The sequence below is a fragment of the Sus scrofa genome, chromosome 4 (assembly GCF_000003025.6).
Source record: "Sus scrofa isolate TJ Tabasco breed Duroc chromosome 4, Sscrofa11.1, whole genome shotgun sequence".
Taxonomy (NCBI): Eukaryota; Metazoa; Chordata; class Mammalia; order Artiodactyla; family Suidae; genus Sus; species Sus scrofa.
Genome location: NC_010446.5, coordinates 6,097,625 through 6,119,557, shown reverse-complemented (window position 1 = coordinate 6,119,557; position 21,933 = coordinate 6,097,625). Strand labels below are relative to the sequence as shown.

Here is a 21,933-nt window from a genome sequence, read left to right as displayed (position 1 = left end):
GTGGACCACAGCCAGTATATTGGCTGTTGAACTTGCAGCCAGAAATGGGACTTGTCTCTGTCCCATAACCTCTTATGTCCTCAGTCTGACCTGCCTGTGTCATCAGTGTCTCTGATTCCCCAGGAATAGAAGGCAGGGCCAAGACCCCGGGAGAGTTACTTGTGGCATTAAGGGACGACCTTTGGGTGTCTTCGTGGTGGCCAACTTAGGGTCTCTCAGCCAGCCAGGACAGTGCTAGACACTCACTCTGATGTGCTGTCTGTTGTCCCTTTCTGCTCTAGACTGTAAGATCTAAGAAGACAGAACTGCCTCTGTCTTATCATTGTCCTGTTTTCAGTTCCTGACGCAATGACCCACATATAGCAGATGTTCAACACATATTTTTCAAAATAAACAGTGGTGGAATTCCTGCCATGGTGCAATGGGATTGATGGATGGTATCTCTGTAGCACCAGGATGCTGGTTCAGTCCCCAGTCCGGCACAGTGGGTTAATGATCTGCTGTCGTTGCAGCTGTGGCTCAGATCTGATCCCTGACCTGGGAACTTCATATGATGCAGGCGCAGCTCCAAAAAAGAAAAACAAAGTAGCCCCTTTATCTTCAGAATAAAACTTAGGTTACTTCAAAATTCGGCCCTAGGGAGTTGCCTGAGGACTAGTGGTTAAGGATCCAGTGTGGTCACTGTAGTGGCTCAGGTCACGGCTGTGGCATGGGTTCAGTCCCTGGCCTGGGAACTTCCACATGCCATGTGTGCGACCAAAAAAAATCTGGCTGTAACCTTTTTTTTTTTTTTTTAATCAGCCTCATATCCTGCTTTCTCCTGACAATTACTGAGCCCCCATATTGTAGCCATCACAGTTTCTCACACAGGTTTGGATTCTTATGCCCTGTGTGTTTTTTGAGAGTACCCTTGGCAAACTGTTAAGATCCAGCTTAAACATCTCTCTGGCCGGCATGGCACTTTCGGAATGACTAACGTTTGCGGATTGGTTATCCTGTTCCGTGACCAGTCCTCAGTGCCTGCGAGGGCAGTGGACTGCAGGCTGGAACAAAGGGAGTGAGGGCTGAGAATGATGGCCAAGGTAGTCACGTCCCTGGCAGAAGTCCTGCCCACTGTCTTCGAGGCAAAAGATGAGCTTCTGGAACGGAGACCCAGCAGATCTAAGAACTAGCTTCTTTGTTCAGTAACGTTGCCTGGCCAGCTTTTTTTTTTTAAATTATGTATTTATTTATTGCTCTTTTTTTTTTAAGGGCCGTACCTGTGGTATTTGGAAGTTCCCAGGTTAGGGGCTAGTCAGAACTGTAGCTGCTGGCCTACACCACGGCTCATGGTAACACCGGATCCTTAACCCATCGAGCGAGGCTAGGGATCGAATGCATGACCTCATGGATACTAGTCAGGTTCCTAACCCTCCGAGCCACAACAGGAACTCCCAATTATTTATTTATTTATTTATTTATTTATTTATTTATTGTCTTTTTAGGGCTGTACCCGTGGCATATGGAGGTTCCCAGGCTAGGGGTTGAATCAGAGCAGTAGCCACTGACCCACACCACAGCTCACAGCAGCAGCAGAGGCCAGGGATCAAACCCGCATCCACATGGATACTAGTCAGGTTCTTAACCTGCTGAGCCACAATGAGAACTCCAATTTTTATTTATTTATTTATTTATTTATTTTATTTTATTTTATTTTATGCCTGGCTAACTTTCCCTATCTCTAATCGCTTTGGCTTCTAGCCACACCAAATGGTAATTATTCCTGTGTCACCCACCTTGTCTGTGTGCCATTACCATCCTGCGCTCGGGCCGCTCTGCTCCCCCACCTCATTCCTATCTGTCCAGTGCCTATTTCACTTTGATGAATGCGAGCAGGAATCTTTCTCCAGGAATCCTTGCCGGTCGCCCCTTCAGCTTGCCTCATGTCTGTCTCCGTTCTTCCTGCTTATGTGTCAAACCTGTCTCTGGAGCGCCACCTGGAAACCTTGCTGCAAACGCCGGTGGTACAGAATCAGACCTTTCAAGGGTGAGGTCTGAGAGTTTGCATTTCAGTGTCTTCCCCGGATGATGTCATGTGCCTTCCAAACCCCTTCTCTGGATTGGGAGTTCCTTGAGGCCGGGCATCTCTCATAAACGTTGTATGCTTGGCAGTGACTCATACCCCAAGGCAGGCGACGTCCAACCATCCGCTGAATGAGTGACAGGACGGAGGACCACGCCCTGCGGGGCCTGGGAACAAACCACCCACTTGTGCCTTCCCCAGTCGGTCTCCTCAGCTCCCTGCCCTGGTCCATCTGGTCTCGCCTCTGAATTCTTACCTTTCGTAGCTGCACCTGCCTTTGCCTCTTATTCTGTCTTGGGACAAAGCCCTTCCTTTGGATTTCGCTCTTGTGTCGATGGTAACTTGCCGTGTAATTTATTTACCTCTCTCACGTGTCTTCCCCCAACAGGGTGCAACCTGCATGAGGACAGGGGTGCGTGTCAATTTTGTTCAGTGACAGACTTTAGTGGCCCAGAACAGCATTTCAGTAAATATTTGGTAAACTAATGCATAAATGAGTGAAAGACTGAATGTCTTGAGATGGATCCATTTTTCCCTTGCTCGTTTTTTAACTTTTGGCCGTGGTGCGCAGCAGCTTGATGTGGGATCTTAGCTCCCAGACCAGGGACTGAACCCAGGCCACAGCAGTGAAAGCACCGAGGCCTAACCACTGGACCATCAGGGAACTCCCTTTGCTCTTGAGCTTAATTTGTGTGACTGTGCTTTCTTGCCTGCTGGCTCCTTTCTGCCCGACAGGCCTCTCACTGCTTTGTCTGCCCGCCAAGCTCCTTGCTGGACACCCCAGTTCTCAGGCTCTGTCCCTGACCATCATTCCAGCCAGACTTGGGACTAGCTCCTCCTAAGAACTTCAAAATGCCACTGGCCATTCCTAATCCCGTGCTTTAAAACAGCATCATTTCCATGAAAGCCAAGGTCTCAGCGGCTGCCTTTGATTTATTCCAAGGCTGGGTAAGGAAACCTCCGCTTCCTACTTGGAATGCACAGAGCTCCCCCCGGGAAATAAAAATGACACCAGTTAGATTCATCACCACAGATGGCACCCATCACCGCGTCCTCCTAAATAATTCCGCATTTGGGCAAGCCAGTTGGGGCAGAATGGCTGGCTTCAAAGGCTTTGTGGCTTCCTAATGACCTGCTTGGCTGAATCTCTTTACCTGGAGGTCACTGGTTTGAAAACGGCCCAGGTTCCTGGTGATAAAAAGTGCTTCTGTTTGACAGCTGGGACGCAGTGTGTCTGAGACACGATATGCTTTCAGGCCAGAGCCTCATGAATAATTGTTTCTTGTTCGTGTGGCGGGGACAGATTCCATACCGAGCCTGTTCCTTTCTTCTGTGTGGGCCCTGAGGCAGATGGCCGGAGCTAGCCATTTGGAGAGGAGGTCTGAGAGCTTTGATTGGTGGATCTGAGCCTGTCCATATGTGACTGCAGACCTTGGGGAACTACAGAACTGGGGGAGCATCAGCGGAAGGGAAAAGGAGGCGTTCCCGTTGTGCCTCAGCAGGAACAAGCCCGAAGTGTATCCATGAGGATATGGGTTGGATCCCTGGCCTCGCTCAGTGGATTAAGGATCTGGCATTGCCATGAGCTGTGGTGTAGGTCACAGACGTCGCTTGGATCTGGCGCTGCTGTGGCTGTGGCCGTGGCCGGCAGCTGCAGCTCCAATTCGACCCCTGGACTGGGAACTTCCATATGCTGCACATGCGGCCCTTAAAAAAAAAAAAAGAGAAGAAGAAGAAGGGAAAAGGAGGAGGAGGCAGGTGGCAGGGTCAGTAGGAAGGCGCAGTAGGGGCGAGAAAACCAGGCGGGGTCTCAGGCAGACGTGGCTGCCGATTCAGATGTGGCCACTGACGCCCTGTGTCATTTTGAGTTGGTTGAGACAATGAATTTCAGACTCTGTTTTCCTAATCTGCAAAATGGAAATGATAAGATATCTCTTAGTTAGGAGGTTATCATATGACCCGTGTATGTACCAGTCGTATGTAAGCTGTCAGGGGCCGGAGAAATGAAAATCAGATTGTTCATTTAGCTGTTAATTAGCTGAGCCCCTACCCCCAGCTAAGAAGCATTAGAGTCCTTTCTCTTTTTAAATCCAGATCCTACCTTCAAAGACACACCAATTAGCCTCTTATGAACTCAGATGAAGTTAAGAGTATTTTACTCAGAGATCATCTAACCTAACTAGCTGTGGTGATGAAGGGTTGCCACCAAGATGACAACCAACCTGTCTGCTCAAGCTTGTAACTGCACAACACGCTTGTATACGCACAACACGCTTGTATACGCACAACACACGTGTACGCACAACACGCTTGTATACGCTCAACACACATGTATATGCACAACACGCTTGTGTGCACTTTTGTGTGTACACACAGAGCTGGCACATGCACAACTAGTACACGAACGTGGGCTTACATTCCACGTCGTTCGGAATCTAAAGCCCGTGGTCCTCCCGTGTGTCCTGGGACCACTGTGGGGACAGGAACTCAGGAGAAAACAGGGACACAAAGCATCCTCGGGACAAACGCTTGGAGTGAACTTAGCTGCACTTGTCTCATACATAGTTATTCACGTCCTAGGAACCTCAGGGACTTCGAGGCCCTTCCCCAAAGGAGGTTCAATGACGCCGCTTTCATTTCAGTCATTCATTTAGTGCTTCACCAAACAGGTATTGAGTGCCTGGTGTATGCCAGATGTTCCTCTAAGCCCTGGGCTACCAGGCCTAATGAGTCAGTCCGGGCTGCTGCCCTCATAGATTTATTTGGGGAAAGGTAAAGAATTTCCTGGGCACAATTTTTTTCATCTTAGTGCAGCAGTACCCCTATTGGGATTGTGCTCCAAATAATTTTAAGAGAATTCTGATCCCAAGGATTTATTTTTAACAATTTCATGTTGCACAAATATCTATTGATAGGAATGGTTCTCATAACATTATTTATGTTAGCAACCAGTAGAGATCTACCTGAATGTCCATCTACAGGGGAAAGTTTAAATACGTGGGCAGGAGTTCCCACTGCGGCTCATTGGGGATGTGTGGGTGTGGGTTTGATCCCTGGCCTTTCTCAGTGAGTTAAGGATCTGGCGTTGCCTGGAGCTGCAGTGTAGGTTGCAGATGCAGCTCAGATCTGTGCTGTGGCTGTGGGGTAGGCCCGCAGCTACAGCTCTGATTTGACCCTTAGCCCGGGAACCTCTCCATGCCATAGGTGCAGCCATTAAAAAGAAAGTGAATAGTACATCCATAGCAGCATACCCACAGAATGGTACTTTATAGCCACCCTGGCCAGCACATACAATGTGTTTCCAGTTTGAAGGAAGATGAAACAGAACAAAGTAGTGGCGCCCTCTGAGTGGAAGGACTGGAGTGAAGATACTTTTAAATGTGCTGGCATAATTCCTCCAGGGTATGAGTGGTTGTCATCTCCTTTATTCAGCCGTGGCAGTGACTTGGGTTTAAATCCTCTTCTCATGGGTGTGACCTTGAGAGAATGACCTATACCCTAAACTTTCTTTCCAAAATGGGAATAAAGATGACCTTGCAGGGCTGTTGTGAATTTGTAATGAGATAAGGCAGGTTAACGTGTAATCGCCTGGTGCCTGGTTCAGAAGTAGCACTTAACAATGATCTGTTTATCCATGTTTTTTTTCTTTCCTAAGGTGTCAACAATTAATATGTATTACTTTGTTAATCAGAGAAGAACCAACCCAATCAACGTCATATGGAGAAAGTGAGGAAGGGGGAACCGGAGGGACAGGTCCTCTGACAAACATGACATCCAGGGTCCTTGCTGTGTGTCTACCGTGTGGCGGGGGTGAATGCTAGCTTAATCATGCAGTGACTGTGTCACGGAGGAATTGCCATAAGAAGTGATATTTTTATGAATAGGAGGCTTCAAGAGAGATGTGAGCCTAGCTCTTAAGGTCTTATGTCCAACAGAGATCACGATTAAAAGGCAGAGCTCCCCGGGCATACCTGGGTATCAGTTCCGCCTGGGAAAGGATGCCTGCTGGGGATGATGCCGGGGGAGGCGGGAGCCCCTGGCTGCCAAGCTGGGGCTTGGAGCCCACTTGTCTGTGGGGTTGTAGGGAGAATTCTTGCTCGAGTGGGAGTTGGAGTAGTTCCCTTTCATCCCGGGGGTGCTGTGAGTTCACGAACTGTCAGAATGGACTTTCGTTCTTCTCTTTGTACCTTCCTGGAAACTGCCATGAGCACACACCTGCCTCATTCCACTATTTCACACATGATAACTTTGCTTTTTGCACTCTCACAGTTGCCCAGCCCTGCCCCCAGGAGCTGGATAACCTTTCATGCCCCGGGGGACTCTGGAGGTCACACCCGAGATGTCACCCGGGGATGCTTCATGGCTACAGCGTGGAGGGGATGCCTGGGCTCTGGAGCCTGCCTTTCGAGGTCCATCACTCCACCTCCAAGAGAGGCATCTGGCACAGGTTTTACAAACCCTTTGAGCCTGGTTTTCCTCATCTGCAAAATAAGAAGTACAGCTTTTGAAAATTAAGTGAAAATATGGGAAAATGTAAAAGAATGTGGCCTTGCCCGTAGACAGTTCTTTGAAAACAAAAAATCAGTTGGAGCATCATTGACTTAAGATGTTGTGTTAGTTTCAGGGGTACCGCAACGAGTGAAAATATGGGAAAATGTAAAAGAATGTGGCCTTGCCCGTAGACAGTTCTTTGAAAACAAAAAATCAGTTGGAGCATCATTGACTTAAGATGTTGTGTTAGTTTCAGGGGTACCGCAACGAGTGAAAATATGGGAAAATGTAAAAGAATGTGGCCTTGCCCGTAGACAGTTCTTTGAAAACAAAAAATCAGTTGGAGCATCATTGACTTAAGATGTTGTGTTAGTTTCGGGGTACCGCAACGAGAATCAGCCATCCATATGCACGTACCCGTGCGTCTTTCCCATGTAGGTTATTCCAGAACATCCAGTAGCTTTGCCCTGTTGCATCCTGATGATCCTTATCCCTCCTTTTCCTCCTCCGTCTTCCCTTCCTTCTCGTCCCTCTCTCCCTCCTTTTCTTTCCCACGTCCCCCCTTGCGTCTCTCTCTTTTTTCCCCCTGTCCTTTCCCTCATCATAATAGAAATCTCTTCATTATGCCTGGTTCTTTTAAATGTGTAAATACATGTTCTGGATGTTTTCGTGGTTCGTCCTCACCAAAAAGTGAATGAGTCTGTAGGGTGAAGGCTAGAAAGACAAAAAATAGAGATGAAAGAAGCATGAAAGCCAAAAGCACTCACGATAGGCAGCAGCATCTCAGCTTGACAGGTGGGGAGGCCCAGATCAAGAGAAATTAAGCCATGTGTCTGAAAACAGCGCAGGAGTGAAACCTGGACCAGCCCAGCCCACTACCTCAGGAATTAAGGAGGTCTTGGCTTCCACTGACTTTGCAGAGAGACGTATAAAACTACAATGAAATATTGGCTTCTCCTTATTATGAATAATTGCTTTAAAAACCCACCAGAAAGCCAAGTAATGATTTGTATAATATCATGTGGAGAAAAAAAAAAAATCTAAATTGGAGGATCTTCTTAAACGTCAGGCTGAAGCCAAACAGCCCTTTTCAGCTCGCCCGCTCTCCTTCACTGGCCTGTTTAATCATCGCCGACCAGCGGGGGGGGTTCTGGTAGGAAATCAAACAGGAGAGGGCCAGATGCTTTGGCAAAAGGTGACCAGTGCAGTTTTCAATTAAAATAAATCACAGTGATTGAGTCGTCGAATGAGCAGAGGTTTTGATGGCAGCAGAAAGGACAGTGCTGATGTGTTTCGAAAGCTTGGTGTCTCATTGTGTGGTGCAGGAGGGATGGTGTGACAAGGGGCCCGTCCCCCACCGGGCTTCAGAAGCCCCTGGAAAACCGCCATCGCCATCATCGAGCAGGGCCGAGCCACGGACACAGTGTTGCTCATCGGGCTTCCGACCAGGCAGCCAATTGGATTACGATTTGGCAGACGCTTGGTCTCTGAAGTAATTTTAAACCTGCCCCAATCGTGAGTGAATATCAAGTCATAAAGTGAAAGCGCTGGAAAGGCCATCATTCCAGCGCCTTCATTTTACAGATGAATAAACTGAGGCTCACGGGAGCCCGGGAAGAGCAGGGGGTCGGAGGGAGCTGACCCTCTTCGGGGCTTCATCTGTCCCCTTGCTGAACCTGTGGCCTTGGCTGTGACCCTCAGGGGCCCTGGACCCCTCTCTTCTCGTGTGGAAAATGATAAAGAACCACCACCTTTGCAGAGCAGAGGGATCTAAAAGCACTAGACACAAAACCTGGAGCAGAGGGCCTGGCCCGGGGGAGACTGGGATATAGACACTTAAAGCAACCTGTCCAGGAGGTCCTGCCATTGCTCAGTGGTAATGAACCTGACTTGTATCCATCGTGGCTCGGATCCAGTGTGGTTGTGTCTGTGGTGTAGGCCGGCACCTGCAGCTCTGATTGGACCCCTAGCCTGGCAACTTCCATATGCTGCAGGTGTGGCCCTGAAAAGACCTGAAAAAAAAAAAAAAAAGAGAGGCACCTTGTACAGCTTGGGGCACATGCACAGCTTGGAGGCGGCAGAAGCAGGGCTTGTGTGCCGTCTTTGACTCCAGATCGGCGGGTCTTCTTTCCACCACCTCCCTTAGCCTCACAAAGTGAAAACGAAACAAAAAAACAAAACAGAGTGACTCTGTTGGCATGATCTAGGTGGCCTGGGGACAGAGAGTCGGGGACGGACGTGTCTGTGACAGACGAGACATCGAAAATCCTCGCGTGTCAGCCTGGGGCCGTTGTGTCCAGCTGTTGCTCGGACACCTCTGGCTCGTCCGGTGCTCCTGCCCCCGCCTCTGCCCCCTTCTCTTGGGAAGTGCTGACCCCTTCCTGTGTCAGTCAAATGACCATAACTTTGGGGTAACCTCTCTGAGGGGGACTTGCTACTGAGGTTGGTTATGACCTTAAGCCAAAGGAGTCACCTGCTCATGCCGGGGTCATAGGCTTTAGTTGTCTGTGTCCGTATCCAGGAATGAGGGCGTCCCTGCCCCTATGAGTCTTGGGCATCTTCTGGAGTCTCTTAACAGTCTCTCTGTTTCAGTAAACCCTAATAACTCACTCACCCAGTCCCTCAGATGACTGAGTCGGTAAATGGCCCTGTCTGCACCATCCTGAGCAGCTGTAGACGTAGGAGAGGAGGAAGTCCACAGAGAGTCTCCACTTCAGCTGGGCTGTTCCGTGATGGGCCCCAGCCTCTCGGGGCCCACGGGGCTGCGCCTGGGGCCCGGGGGTCTCAGAGGAGGAGAGAAGATGGGTGGAGCCTGGGGCGAAGGACATTGCAGATGGAGTGAGGTGCCTGGTGAAGGACGTGAGGTTAGAATCGGTGTGACATGTCTGGGGGTTTTAAGTCACCTCACGAGGATGGTATATGCCATCTGCAGGACTTCCACTTACTCATGAGAATTCAAGAGGCTGGCAAGGCGCCCTAGGCTGTGAGGGACACGAGGGGCAGCCCAGAGGCAATGCCATGAAGGCCTGTGTGCTGAGGAGTGTGGGTTTTTCCTGACGGCCAAGGGCAGTGCGCTGTGTACCGAGGTGAAGAACGCCCCCCGGGCGCTCTGCTCGGGGCTTGTGTCCTTGTCCCGTCGCTGTGTGTGTTGGGACGAGTTACTTAGAGCCACTTTCTGCCCGGACTCCCTCACCTGCAAAGTGGGATCACTGAAAGAACCCTGTCATAGGGTTGTTGGGAGAATTTCATGAGTCGAATTATGTGAAACATTTAAAATTGTGCTTTTTCTGACCCAGGGTGACTCTATTATTATTAGCCATGGATTTTTAGAAGGAAAAAAAAAAAAAAAAGTCAGGCAGATGGTCTTCTCGGCAAGTGAATTCCATAATGATGAGGAAGATGGTTTTGAAAAGGCTGGGGAAGGAGGTAGCGAGGGATCCTTCTTAGTAAGTAGCTGCGATAATCCAGGGTGAGAAGATGGAGCTCTAAAGTTTGGTGGAGGTGGTTGGACGGAGGAGGGGAGGAAGGCATCAGTGAATGACGGCCTCATTAACCAGCGTCAGGCTGCACCGTTGCCTTGCGAAGTGAGGTATTGTCCGAGTGTGGGGTCTCCGGAGAATCAGCAGACTCAATGGTAGGGGGAGGGAGAGGGAGGGAGAGAGACATGGAGACAGAAAAAGAGACAGAGGGGCTTCTCTGAGGAGCTGGCCGATGTGATTCTGGAGGCATCTCTCTGCTCGACTAGATGCTCTGACATAAGGGAAATACGACCTAACTGAGGTGTTCGCTGTGCTGACTGCTGAGGTGAGTTGAAATACGTACTCATATCTTCACAAGATGGGCCTGTTTCTGAGATGTCCAGCACTTTAACCAGCCAGTGCCGTGCAGGGCTACGCTGAATCAGCCCCGACTGTCCTTGATGCGTAACCGCGACCCAGTCCCATAGACGCTTGCAGTCTTATTTTTCTCAGTGTGGAAAGTTAGGCAGGTGGGCCTAATGTTATGTCAGATCTTTCCTGACTTGCCTGGTTTTTGAAATCTACAGCCCGGTTTCTGCGGTTGGGCTTTATTTCATCTGCATACCTTGTCATTGGCTTTCCTCTAGTCTTGGCAGGAGGATGGGAGCTTGGCACTGCCCAGGAGCCCCAGTGCACTCCCTGAGGGGTGGGACTGACGGGCACTGTTGCGACCGTGAGCGGGTGGATCCCGAGCCAAGAGGGAGAAAGATGAGACGCCAAGAGGGAGAAAGATGAGCTGCCAAGAAAGAGAGAAGTTTGAGATGCAGAATTGTCATATCAGCTCAGTGCCTAGCACTGAGGGGGTGGGCTGATGCCTTTTCACTGCTCCTGGGGCTCTGAGTCCCCTGAGACTTGGAATTTATTTCAGAGAAGCACAAAAAGCAGAGGGCAGGGGCTGAGGGCACATCCCAAGTTGCAAAGACATTGCAAACAATTATTCACTGAGAACTTCCTGTTGCCAAGAGCTGACCCTGACTGGAGGGGCAGAGGCTGTGGGAGAAACACCATTTGAGTTAGACCCGCTACCAGCCTTGAAAGGATGTGATGGTAGGGCCAGCCGTGAGGTGTGCACACCTGGAGCCCTGGGGATCCGTGGTAAGGACAGGATGCATTGTACGACACTCTAAAGTCAGGGTTCCAAGTCAGAATGGGAAAATCACAGTACTTACGTGGCTCTTTCAAATTCCCCCATCACTCCCTTGCTTACGATCAATGTCCTGCACTGCCCAGGCCTGTGTGGAATGGGTTCACATTATTCGCCACCGAATATATTTTCATAGCAAGAAGGGAACTTTTACTCCTCTTCCCAAAAGAAGAAAATACAAAATGAACAATTCAAGACTGAAGCAGATATAACTTGACTGATGAGCTAATTTGGAAGAAAAAACTGAAGGTGTCCAACTCTGTCTCTCCTCTCCCCTCTTTCAAATCTGTCTGTGTTGACAAAGGGTGGATTTTCCATGTGTCTGTAGAGCAAACTCACCTGAGTGGATGTGAGGGAGCAGGGTGGGCTTTAAGTCAGGGTGGCTGGGGCACGCCCCAATAACAAATGGCCCCAAAGCTTCAATGGCTTGCAGGTGCCAAGGTAGTTGCCCATCACGAGTCAACTGTGTCTACGTCCCACGGGGTCTTCCCTTAGAGAAAGCCTGTTTCTGGACCACTGTTGGTTGCAATGGACTGAGTTCTGTCTGCCCCCCTCCCCAAATTCATATACTGAAGCCCTAAGCCCCAGTGCGGTGGTGTTTAGGAGATAATGAGGTTTAGATGAGGTTGTGTGGGTGGGGATTAAAATGTGACTGGATTAGTGCCCTTATGAGAAGAGACACCAGAGAGCTTTTTCTTGCTCTTTTTCTGCCACGTGGGAACCCAAGGAGAAGGGGTCACTCTGCAAGCCAGGAAGAGAGCTCTCAACAGAACTCAGCCATGCTGGCCCCCTGACCTTGGACTTCCAGCCTCTAGAAGTGTGAGAAAACACATCTCTGTTGTTAAGTCACCTAGTAGTTCTTGGTACCTTGTGATACCAAGCGACTTAATTCTCTGGTCTTGTGGCACCTCCCCTCTGGCATTAGCAATTCTGCTCAGAAGTCATACCTATTCCTCTGCTTACATTTTCATTTCTCCCAAAAATCACATGGCCAAACCTGAGGTCAAAGGGATGGGAAATTATAATTCTCTCTCAGGGTCAGAAACATTTCTGAAAATTTACGCAATGCTGGATTGGAATGGGAGGTCTTGCGACGGTTCAGCTGTACCAACGGCAGGCAAACAGATCTGATGAATTAGCAAGCCTTACGTGGCCACACACTGAAGTCACTGCCTCTGATGACAGGTTGGTCAATGATTAAACTGGTATTTTGGTCTTTGTTTCTCTAGTTTCTAGCGCTTAATAGAGTCTGAACTCAGGAAAGGAAGAACAGAGCACGAGGTTGATGTCTGAAATCCGCAACTGGGTTTCCTGGTCTGGCGACCTGTCTCAGCCTTGGCAGCTCGTTAGCATCTGGGGAGCTTTGAAGAAACACTCATTTCCAGGCGCCACCTCTAGCAACTCTGACTGAAACAGTGTGGGGTAGCCCCTGGGCACCATGAATTCCAAAAAGCTGCCCAAGGGACCCTCCAGTGCTTCCAGCGTCAGAACCCGCTTTGCACCTTGTATTGCAAAGTCCTGCTCACCTACCCCATGGACCATATAGTCCCTGCGAAGGGATCAAACGTCACACTCATCTTGGACTGACAGATGCTGGTGCATGATGAGTGGCCAGTAAATATCTGTTGACAAGAAGATGAATGAAGAAGCATGACCCAGTTCTCTAAGGCCCACAGTGGAGCTTCCATCCAGATTTTCCATATTGAAGGCGTTGGGGTTTTCCTTGCCGTCTCCTGCCTTCGTCTTATACTTGATCCCATCACTAGGCACCATCTGTGCTTTTGGTTTGGCTTTAACTACCCAAGGCTTCCAATCAAGGAGCTCTATCTGCTGCTCCAGAATCCTGCCTCCCACTAGATTCCATCTTGTACAAAAGCTGATGAGCTCATTCGCATCCAGCTTAAAGCAGTTGGCAGAGTCTTTAAGAGTAGATTGGGAGATCTATCTAGCTATCTAGGTGTCTTTCTACCTGTCTATCCATCCATCCAACCAACCATCCATCCTTCTAGCTATTCAGTCTTACCTTACCTACTCAATCCATTTATCTGTCTGCCTATCTATCCATCCACCCACCCATCCATCCATCCTTCCAACCAATTATCCATCCATTTATGTCTGTTCACCCTATCTATCTATCATCTATCTATCTATATTTTTGGAAGGTGAGGGCTAACATTTTGACTAAAATCATAACATCTCTGTTCATGAATGAGATGCCTCTAATTTCTTTACTGATACTATCTTTGGGGTCTGGATCACGTTAAGCTAGCCTTAGAATAAGTTAGGTATGCCACCTCTCTCACTATTCTTTAAAATTTCTCTCTATATTGATTATATATAGATATCATTATATCTTTATCATATCATCATCTATATTATAGACATTAGATAGATATCAGAGCATCAGGCCTGAGTAGGGAAATCCGTGTTTGAGTTCTGGCTCTGCCACTTACTAAAGGGACTTCGGCATTGAAGGAGAGAATTTAAAAATGTAAGGAACCAACAGGAGCCGAGGAACTTCCCTTACGATGTGTTTCCATGTCCATTCTCTCATTTAATTTCTGCTGCTCTCCAAAAACGTGGAAATGGACATACAGTCTCAGGACGAAGGGTCCGGGAAAGACTCCTGACTCTGCAGGTGTGCGGGGCCCCTTCACTAACCACGGAAATGGTACCCTGTTTATCAGCAAGTCACTTCCACCCTCCCAGCCTCAGTATCCTTGCCTACAAAACACTCCTATGAAAACCCTGCCTTATAGCCCCTGCCGGTGGTTGCGAATAAGCCTAGAGGTACGTGGACCCTGGAGTCAGGCTGTGGAGTCGGCTCCTCCACTTACTGTTTGTCCAACATCAGACAAGTGATTTAACCTCTCTGATGTCTTGGTTTCCTCACTGGTAAAACACGGAGAGTATTAATCCTGCCGGCAGAAGGTTGCTATAAAATGCAGAGGCGTTCATTCAGGTAAAGTTCTTAGTACAGGGCCAGGCCCAGAGTAACTCTGCCAAAATGTTACCTCCTGTTATTATTACTGCTATTAAATTAATGACTCTTACTACCATTATTATTGTTATTATCATGATCATAGCATGTGCAGTTGACTTTATTGGCTACCAGGCAGCAAGAGCAGAGGTTTCTGAGCCGTCTTTGGATCAGGGAGTCAGTCTCACACCCAGGTTGGCCCAGAAGATGTGCGAACGCTGAATGTAGTAATCGTTTGACACAAACTTCTGGAAACAGTGCTAGATTGGGATGGGGAAGTCTGGACTTTTGTCCCCTTGCTCTACCACTGATTCTCTGAGAGACGGTGCCCGTCGCCCGCTTGGCTGGAGCCCCTTCTGGCCTGGGTGTAGCTCTCTGGCTCCTTCCACAGCAGGGAACTCTTGATCCGAGAGCTCTTGCAGGGGTTACGTGAGGCGACAGAACAGGTGCTGAATAAATGCTCGTTCCTCCTCTGCACAAGGTGTGTGCACAGCTCATCGTTTGTGAACTGAGGAAGCGCCAGATGCGATGAATCCCGAAATCACTTTCCCATAGAATATGCTTGGCTTCTCGAGAAATCGTCAAGCTCAGACAGTGGAGACAGCTGTGGTTTTCTGAATGGTGGGAAATTTGGCCACGGAGGCCGTGGCAGGACAGATGGGAGAAGGGAGCCATGAATTAACAAAGGCATGAATGAGCCATTCAGCTGGAGGGCGTTGGGCACCCGAGGATCCGGGCTCACTTGTTAACTTTGCCCAATTCGCCGGTTCCTGTTGGGGTCTTTATAGGCCAAGCGGAAGACCCAGGGCCTGAGTAACAGCCAGGGGCATTTTTAAAGTCCATTGACAAAGATGAATGAAACGACACTGGAGGCGTGGCCACAGGGATGACCAGTGTTCTCATGGGACTCAGAGATCATCAGGGCAGATGCTCCGTCCAGAAAAACAACACAGAACACCACGCAAAACCACTAGACCTGAAAGGGTGTGTGACTCACCCAGTCACCCTGAGCCCTCACTCATTCTTCATCTACAGTTTGCTGAGCCCGTGCTGCACCCCGGCGTGGGCCTGAGGGCTGCTGGTAGAAAGAGGCGCAAAAACGCTCTTCGTGCCTCAGGCGCTGCCAGAAACCAAGAAGCTAAACCAGTGATTCCAAGTGCATTTACTGATCTTCAGCTGTCTCCTCCCGCAGATCGGATCCATGTCAAGTTGGCCACGAGCCACCTCTTTTCTTCCTCAGTGATTTGCGTGAGGACCAAATCTGCGGGGTGACATCATCGGTCCCCAGTCTTGCCCACTGCCTGCTGGCCTGGGAAGCTGGCCTGCAGGGATTAGGTCAAAGAAGACATACGGGGCTCAGCCAGTGGGAGCCCCAGTAGGACTGGGGGAGAGAAAGTCAGATCCAGGTATGTCTTCAAGCCCCGGGGGTTCATATCTCATGTGAGTTGTATCTTTAGAAGGAAGGCCAAGGGGTCGTTTTCCAGAAGACTCTCTCCTTCTGGATTTTGATAAGCCTTCCTTTCCTTAATCCCTGCAGGCCTGGGTGGTTACAAGCCCAGAGCAATGAGCTAGGCTTGCAGTCTCTCCATGCGCTGCTTTCCCTCTGCAAACTATTTCCCTATTATTCAACTCCTAAAATTCTCCTCCTTTGAAAGGTTGGTGTGTTACTTGCTGGGACCCTGGAAATACAGCATGGGAACAGCATGACGGGATACCTGGGCCATTGCGTGAGTGGGAAGATGGCAGAGAGAGAAGAGCAGGAAAGACGGAAACTCGTTTTGAACACAGTTGAAGAGAATAAATCATGGGAGGAGGATGTCATTAGCAGGGTTACCAAGACCATAAGCCCTTCTGCTTTCTCACCTCCCTCCCTCAGGCCCGTTGAAGTCAGAGTCTCATGTCTAGACCTGCGAGAAGCAGCAGTGGATGCTCTCGTGGGTGGTAACCCCTCAGCCCTGGGAGTTGGGAGAGGGGGGTGGAGGACTAGAAGCCGGAAGCTAGTCAGTTTGCACCTCCCTCCATCAACCCCTCAGCCCAGCAGGCTGGGGACGCTGGCCTTGTTTTTCTGCAGTCTCTTTTCGGTATCCTTCGAGGAGGATGTATTTACGAACTCCATTTTCTGGATTTTAGAGAGGCGATGTGTGCACGTATATTTGGTGGTGTGTATCACCGAGTGGGGTCTGAGGCAGCATCCTCTCATCAAAGCTATTTATGTCTTGCAGTGAACCTTGTGAGTATTCAGCGAAAGTCAGATTAGGAAGGCCAGCGGGTTCAAATCATAACTGGTCCATAGGGCAGCAGATGAGACCTGATCTTAGCAGCTGAGCCAAAAGGCCACGGGGGATCTGAATGGGACCCAAGTCTAAGACCCACACTCTCCAGACACCCCTGCTGCTGGCTGGAGGCTGCTGACTCACTTCCGGTGCTGTCTTAGCTTTGGGAACCTGGGTCTGCCAGTGGCGCCTGTTGGTGTCGGTGGCTGGTTCGCTCTCCGGGACTGCAGAAGGCATTTTAGGGTTCCCTAGTGGATGTGCACGATTTTCTATGAACTTAGTTCCTGATAAATACAAGTCTCCCCCACCGGCTAGGGTCATCTCAGATCCCTCATTTGAAAAGTGTGAAGAGGGGTTCCCTCTGTGGCACCGTGGGTTGAGGATCCCAGCATTGTCTCTGCGGTGGTGCAGGTTTGATCCCCAGCCCGGAGCGGCAGGTTAAGTATTCAGTGTTGCCGCCACAGCTCTGGTGTAGGTTGCAGCAGTTGCAGCTTGGTTTCAGTCCCTGGCCTGGGAACTTCTATATGCTGTGGATGTGGCCTTAAAAAAAATATGGAGGCTTCTTTGATAACCTCTGTGGGAACAGAAATGGGTATGTGTCTGACCGAATCACTTTGCTGTATAGTGGAAATTAACATGACATTGTAAATTAACTCAACTTCAATAGCATATTTTTTTTCAATGTGGAGAATGCCTCCTGGCGGGGTTGTGAAGTCCCTTGCACTGGCCTGGCACATAGTAGGTGCTCAGTAAACACTCATTGTCTCTCCTTCCCCTGGAGGTGTCCACAGGAATTAAATTTAGTATAACTTTCTCATCTGCTTTCCTTTCTTCTCATGAATTGCCTGCTGCCTGCATGTGTTTGCTTCTATTTGGGGTTTTCAATTCAACTGAATAAAAATTGTGGGGAAGACGCTGCCTGGAGGAACGTCCAGGAGAAGTCACGGCCGAGGTGCCACTCGCCCTCCAAACCTGCTCGAGAAGATGAGGTGGTGGAGAAAGAAAACATCTCTATTTTCTGAAAGGTACACTGAAGAAAAATAAAGTAGCGTGCAGCCTCTTTGTAATAATTTTCAATTCGAAAGGGGTGCTGACCTGAAGCCAGCAGGGGGAAATTTTGATTGTGCTGAGTCTGGAGAAGGAAGTGGCCGAACGAAGGAAGTTGTAAGTGGGAGGAGGCAGGGGTGCTGCTTGGAGGGGTGGAAGTCGCTGTTACCCAGCCGCACGCCTGAATGAGTGACTGGCTTTGGAAGTGGGGGGCTCAAAACGTGGTCACTGCAAATCCGCAGCGTCAGAGGGACGGGGCTCCCCGGGCAGGACGGAATCGCAGAGCATGGCGGGAAAGGCAGCAGGGCTGGAGCCGCGAGCAGCACCGTGGTGAGGAGTCGGGCAGACCAGCCTCCACCTCCCAGCCTCTCACTCTCTGGGTGACCTTGAGCCAAGCCTCTTACCTCTCTGAACCGCAGTTCCTCAGTTAGGGGAAAAAATATGCTGAAATCTACCTTGCAGAATTAGTGTGAGGTTACCTGTGATGAAGCCAGTGAAAGAGCTTGTTTGCCTGGAGCTTAAGAAATGCTCAAGCAATTGTTCATTTTAGAGTTCCTGTATCAGGGGAGCCTGGACTCTGCCTGTAGACACCGGGAGAGAATAGCAGTAAGGTGCCAATTATGCTGAGTGAGGTGTGTCTTGAGAAAGAGCCTCTGGTTGCCTGGCAATTAAAGACCAGATCGGTTTCCAGGAGGATGGTCATTCCGTGGAGAACACAGCGTTTCTTGCTGGACTTTTGTCTACCTGGGGAAAGGTGAGGCAGGCTTTATTGTTCAGGCAGGGTGTATGATCACATTCTGGGCCAAGGAGAGGGATCTTGGCTCGTCTTCCTGGGAGGCTCCATCTCCAAGCCTATCAAGCTAGACTTCAATAAATTCAGCAAGGCTGCATTCTAGATTGGAAAGAACCTGGATTTTGAGGTCAGAAAAAGGCAGAGATTGGGATCTGGCTCACCATCTTTCAGTCTTCAATTTAACACACATTCATGGAGGCCGCCCCCGTCTGGGGGTGGCGGGGGGAGCAGAAGATGGTGGCGGGCATACGGAGATTAATTGAGGCAGTCCGTATTTTCATGATAATCACAGCCTCTTAGGAGAGGAAGATCTGTAGACAAATGAAATGCTGTGCCAGTTCAGAGATGGAGAGATGGGGAGGAGATTATCGGGTGTGCCAAGCCCAGCTTTAGATGCTATATGCTAGGAGGCTTCCTGAAAGAGATAATACCTGGAAATAGTCTTAAGAGCTGAAGGGGATTTGGGATTGGGGATGGACAGTTTAAACCGTCAGAGGCTTTATCTTCTTGGAGCCTCATTTCCCTGTGTGTGAAATAGAAATCGCATCTGTCTCACGGGGTCATTGTGGGCACTGGCGTCTTTAGTGCTTTGGAGATTGTGTTTGGCTGAACCTCAGCAGCTGGGACCAGTCGCCTAAAAGGACTTTGATCATTGATGGATCAAATGACATTTGAGCGTTACTGAAGGAGTGCTTCCTTGGTAATCAGTGCAGTTAAATGTTCTTGGTATGATCATTATCCATTCGTGTTTTTGCTTTGGGAACTTGGGGCCCTCGCTCTTGCCACCTCAGAGCTCCAGCTTTGGAAGTCATTGCTGTGCCTAGGAGGGTGAGACGTCATATGAAGTAAAGGGGACAGAAGGACGGAAGCATCGAGGGTCACAGCTTTAGGTGAAAAGGAGGCTTCAACCCACAGGTCCAGGGTGTAGAACTGCTGAATTTTCTGTGCAATGTCCCGATCTCCTAAACGGACGACTTTTGCTCCTTCCGCCTTCCTACAAAGACAGTCTTTTAACTCTAATTATCACACGTTCACACTTTAATGATCTGCTGAGGCTCCAAGCGCCAGTCCTGCCGTGACCCTGGGGACACCGAGATGCACAAGGCATTGCCTTTGCCTCGAGGGTCATATTTGGGTGGAGGAGATACATGCACAGGCAGATATTTCAGACACAGTGTCATCTCTGCAAAGACAGGGCTGGGCCAGGGGCTGCGGGAGGAGGACTTGGGGCCCGCCGTGGGGGTCCAGGGAGGCGTTTTGGAGAAGAGGTCAGCCTAGTCTTGCCAGAGATGTGTGCTTGCCTGGGCCTCTTTCTTGGATTGAGTCTGAATGATGCCCTGCTTTCCATGTAAGATTCCTTATTTTCTGATCAGAATGGGAAATAACACAGTCGCCAGGGCTTGTCCATCAGGTCTGGACACCCCCAGTGTAGCTCGTGCCCCAGCATGACATTTGTGCTGATGAGAAAATCCCCCTGGGCCCTGGTGCTCTGTGTGTCCCAGAGACCGCCTGCTGCCCAGAGCCAGGGGCACAGAGACCGGGATTTTCAGTTACTACCAATCTCCTGTGCTGGGGAAGATAAAGTCCTTGACCCCTCTCCTGTTGGATCAGCCCTCGTTCACTCATTTAACCAGTATTTACCCACCACATACTGCGTGGAGGGCTTTATTCTAGAATAGGAATCAGCAGAGAGTTTATATAAAGGGCCAGAAAGTACATATTTTAGGCTTTGTAGGTCAAGAGGCAAAAATAAAAACTTGACATGTAGGTTCTACGTAACAAGAGAGAGAACACATTGCTGAACGTTTTCAATTGATGAAATAAAAAAAAATTAATACTTGACTATGTTTAAAATGAATCTCAGGCCTATGAATGAGAAGAATGGAATTCTTTTTTCTGGGTCTGTGATCGTTAATTTTCTGTGTCACATCGACTGGGCTGAGGGCTGCTCAGCTAACAAAAGCTTGTTTTCATGAGGGTGTTTCTGAGAGAGAAGCCAGTGGGGTCGTTGGAGGTCAAAACCTGCGGATGTGGGGGTGGGGGTGGGGTCTCCCTGAGACACTGAGGTCACTTCCCCCCTCAGCCTCCACCAATTTGTCAGAATTATCATTTAAGGGTTCCCTCCAGTTGATGGCTTTACAGGCTTCTGTTCTCAAATGGGAATGCATTTACCCGTCTCTCCAGATTCTGGGGCAATAGTTTCCCGGTAGCCTCAGTTCTCTGATGGGCCTAAGAGAAATCACGGATTTTTGTGGTTTAGCTTTTTCTGGTTGTAAAGGTGGGCGTGACAACTTCCAGTTCTTTACAAGTTGAGCTGAAACCCAATTGTATATTTGCACAATGGAAACGACCCAGTGGTCAAAACCAATGAACTCCTAACACACTCAGCAACACAGGGTGAATCTTAAAAACTTGGTGCTCAGCGAAAGAAGGCGGACAGGAAGGAGACTTAACTGTAGGATTCCACGTGTATGACGAGTCTAGGCAGGTGGGAGTCAGAGCAGGGAGAGTCAGGAATTGACTGCAAGACAAAAGGAGTCTCTGGTGTGGTGGAAGTATTTTATATCTTGTTTGGGGTTGGGATGCTGGTGATACAAGTATATATGTTTTTCAAGCATCATCTAACAGCACACTTAAGATACATGCATTTCACTTGATGTCCTTTTTACTTTAATTTTTAAAAATCTTGAAAAATGGGTGTCATTTAGAGCTCCCGTTGTGGCTCACCGGGTTAAGAAAATGACTAGTGTCCATGAGGAGGTGGGTTCGATCCCTCGCCTCGCTCAGTGGGTTAAGGATCTGGTGTTGCCACAAGCTGCAGCATAGGTCACGGATGTGGCTTGGATCTGGCATGGCTGTGGCTGTGGTGTAGCCTGGCAGCTGCCGCTCCAATTCGACCCCTAGCCTGGGAACCTCCCTATGCCGTGGGTGCGGCCCTAAAAAGACTAAAATAAAGAAAAACAGATGTCGTTCAAAGTCATGGGAGGAGATGAGGTCTGCTGAAGCGTGAGCTCAGTGACAGGTGGAAGGGTCAGAGGCCAGGACCCACGGGCACCCCAAGGTCGGGCGGAAAGGGGCCCAAGAAGATGCAGCTCTGTCCCATCCTGTCACTTCCTCTGTAAAGTGAAGCCCGTGAGTGAGACCCTCTTCTCAGGTCCAGTGAATCATCCACAGTAAAACACGGAGTCGGTCCTGGTCTGATGGAGGCTGGTTTCTAGCCTCCGCAGGAACCTCAGACTCGGTGAACTGAGGATGGTGAGGCTCCTTGGTGGTGTCTCAGCGAACGTCTCCCAGGGTGGGTTCCGGGGGCGGGGAGGCCCTGGTCCACGCTCGGCTGGAGTTAGGCGAGGAGGGAGAAACTGAGTTCCAGCCCACTGCCCAGGAGGACTCAGGAGGAGGAATGAGAATGCGCCTTCCTTAGGGCCAACTCTGAGTTAGTAATCGGAGCAAGTTCAGCCCCTGCCCCAGTGCAAGAGTCTGCTGCCTAATACACAGGGAGGGTGTGCAGGTGACTCTGTTGAGTCAGTAGTGACAATGATGAATCTATATTATGCTATCTACATAGATTATATAAATCTCTGTAACTCATAAGTTATAGGTAGATATCTAGATAGGTGATAGATAT

General features: G+C 49.4%; 1 long non-coding RNA gene across 2 annotated transcripts in view; it reads left to right on the top strand.

The window, feature by feature from the left end:
- The window catches only part of LOC110260214, a 143,167-nt gene that overhangs the window by 79,479 nt on the left and 41,755 nt on the right, over positions 1-21,933 (top strand). The window contains exon 1 of one of the 2 annotated variants that reach the window (XR_002343063.1): positions 13,674-15,601. The exons of the other annotated variant lie outside the window; for it this stretch is intronic. This is a non-coding gene — a long non-coding RNA (uncharacterized LOC110260214). Of the gene's footprint in view, positions 1-13,673; positions 15,602-21,933 lie in introns of those variants that run through there. 2 annotated transcript variants of the gene reach the window in all.